Below are 3,424 nucleotides of genomic sequence, written 5' to 3'. Positions count from 1 at the left end.
AATGGACCTCCTGCCAATAGGTTTTAAAGCAGGGGCAACAAAAAGAACACAAATTAACCCAAATGAAGAATATCCCTCACACCACGCTCCAAACACACACTCTCTCTCACACACACACACACACACACACACACACACACACACACACACACACACACACACACACACACACACACACACACACGCGCACAATTGCTAAAAACTAAGTGTGCTATAAAAAGTCTTGGATGCTCGAAGGTCTTGCAGCCTCTTCACGTGAGCGGCCGCGTCAGTCCAGCCAGACCACGGCTCTGTGTTTTCCCGTAGACAAGAACGCTGGCAAGAACGGCAGTGGGGGCTAAAACCAGCAACACCAGGCGATGTAAGACTTCTTATGCCGCTTTTGCACTAGGACTTACTTGGCCCGACTCGGCTCGGCGCGGCTTTACACGGTTCCACTGTGTGTTTTCGCACTGCCAGGGGAGAAGCGGGCAGGTTTGGGTGAAGCTGCTGTGACGTACTCGATTGCGCAACACCTTTGTTCACGTCAGCGCTGATCAGAAATCAGCTGGAGCCGGAGCGGCTGAGAGTAAAACAGCCCGTCTACATCGCTTTTTTAATTTTTTCTCGACAGCCACCAGGTTTATGAACATCTGCACCTCAGAGTTGGATCACCAAACAGACGTTTTGTGCTTTATAATAAAATCGCCGCGAGCCGCGGGTCGCCTCGCTCTGACTCCCGCTTCCTGATTCAAACGTCTGACGGCCCCGCCCCCCGACCAATCAGAGGCGTGGAGGGTGGTGACGGCCCCGCCCCCCGACCAATCAGAGGCGCGGAGGGTGGTGACGTCCCCGCCCCCCGACCAATCAGTGGCGAGGAGGGTGGTGACCTCAGAAATAGTCCCTTCTCAGCCCGCTAAGAACCTGGCTGAAATGGTTACAGAAAAAAGTACCGACTTGGAGCGGCTTTACACGTCTCAGCCCTAGTGCGAAAGCGCAAAACGGGGCCATAGCGGGTAGAACCGGGGAGAAGTGAGACTAATGCAAAAGCGCCATTAGTCATTCTAAAGCGGCTCGCTGCATTTCACGAGTCGTCTGCGCTGCAGACGCTCCCAGCGAGCCAATCATCCTCAGAAGGCGCAGCTGCGACCGACTGAAAGGACGCTGAACGACGGACGTGCAGTTGCATGAATTCTTGCCACAAGATCCGCTTCTGACACGAGCCGGCCAAAGCCACAGGTGGATGAGGAACGAGACAGGAACCGACTGGAACCCGCAGTGGGCGGGGGCGAAGAGTCGCGCTTTCTTTCCGGGTTCGCCATCACCTCCCCTTAAATAGGCTGGCGACGCATGCCATTGGTCAAGGCTGCGCACTCACAAATAAGCACTTAAGTGCGTCTTACCACAACAGCAGAACAGAGAAGGCGGGGGACGTTCCTCAGTCATGTTGCCTTCAGGAAACGTAGGTTGCAGAACTTATCAGTAGAAGTATGATTCAACGCTGTATATACACTATATTCACGTGATTGGCAGTGGAAAAAACTGATATTAGTGACACATTTCTGTTTAAAAAGCTGTTTTAGACCGTACTTGGTAGTATGTTGAAGTGGGAAATGTCAAACTTTAAAGTGTGGCTGTTGAACTGTACAGTCTGGCATAGTTTATTGCTTTTATACTGCGATTGGTGCCAAATACGGTCTAAAACAGCTTTTTAAACAGAAATGTGTCACTAATATCAGTTTTTTCCACTGCCAATCACGTGAATATGGTGTATATACAGTGTTGAATCATACTTCTACTGATAACTTCTGCAACCTACGTTTCCTGAAGGCAACATGACTGAGGAACGTCCCCCGCCTTCTCTGTTCTGCTGTCACTCATGATGCCACGCCCCTCTCAGTTGATGCCACGCCCCCCACGCCAGATCCGGGCCAAAAGTCTGAACCTGAAAAAAAAATTTGAAACTGAAAAAAAAAGAAGTGAAACTGAAAAAAAAAGATTTGAAACTGAAAAAAAGATTTGAAACTGAAAAAAAGATCTGATACTGAAAAAAATTAAATTGAAACTGTAAAAAAAAAATTTCAGGTTCAAATTTTTTTTTCAAATTAGCAAAACTTTTGGCCTTGATTTGGCTCCATACACGGGCGGTTGGTGGGGCGAATAAAAGGCGAGTCTCGGGCGGGTGAATAAAGGCAGATTTATGGTTCCGCGTAAAATCGACGGCGTAAGGTACGCGGCGACGCGCACCGTTCGGTGAGTGCGCCGCGTACCCTACGCCATAAGGTCTGCGTTGGTGTAACGCGGAACCATAAATCAGCCTTTTAAAAGGCGAGTCTCAGCTGTCAATCAAAAGAGCGTGGTAGAACGTGGGGCCGATAACGCGTTCAGTGTTTCAGGACAGAGCGCGTCCGATGCCATAAATCAGCCTTAACTGGAAGTTACACGTGTCATTTGTTGATGTTTTTCCAGGATTCTGATTGAAGAAAACTCAAATATCCTTTTTTTTTAAATTACAATATTCTGGGAATCAAACTGTGACGCAGGGAAACATCTAAAACCTGCAGGGACACCGGCCCTCGAGGACCAGGATTGCCCACCCCATATCTCCTGCTCAAATTGTAGGAAGAACCTGAGCCTTATTACTTACGTTTTACGTCTCATTTATCCATTCACACACGCACTAATATACTTGGGAAACAGTTAGGCACCAAATATAATATATTTAAAGGAGCTGTATGTAAGAGCAATAATAAAACGAATCATAAAATGACCCCGATATGTCAACAGACATTTAAAAATCATGTATATTTCAAATACTTATGTCACTGACAACAGCACTCAAGCCAGGATATTCCAGTTTAAAAAGAGGAGTTGCAGCCCTCAACTGATGTTTATGTTGTCATTTTTTGTTTTGGCCTGAAGCTCCACCCTCCACCTATCTCCCAATCACCAAGTCAGTATTGTTTCTGAAGCTCCACCCTCCACCTATCTCCCAATCACCAAGTCAGTATTGTTTCGGCATCCGGGTTGCCAGCTCGGCTCTAATTAGCCATGGCAGCCTACGTTCCTGCTGCATTCTGCAGCCTACCTGGCAACCTCTGGTCGGGGGGAGGAGGGGGAGGGTACACGCCGCTTAACAATATTTTGAAAGTGACTGCAGTACCAGTTTTGGCCATTTCTTACAGACGGCTCCTTTAATTTTCTCAGATGGCAAAAATAAGAACTTTATTGATCCCACATAGAGAAACATATTTCCTCATCAACAAAGCATATTTTATATTTTTCAAGTAACAAAATAACATATTTGAGCCTTTTTTTTTTTTTTTTTAGATTTATTTCAGTTATTTTATTGTATGAAAAATGATTCAAACGTTATTTTATTGTCTGAAAAATATGAACCATATGTCCTCGTTTTTCACACGGAACATATGAAGGGAGGCGCTTC

This window comes from Cololabis saira, chromosome 10 (genome assembly GCF_033807715.1).
Source record: "Cololabis saira isolate AMF1-May2022 chromosome 10, fColSai1.1, whole genome shotgun sequence".
Lineage (NCBI taxonomy): Eukaryota > Metazoa > Chordata > Actinopteri > Beloniformes > Belonidae > Cololabis > Cololabis saira.
Note: the sequence above shows the minus strand (reverse complement) of the source record.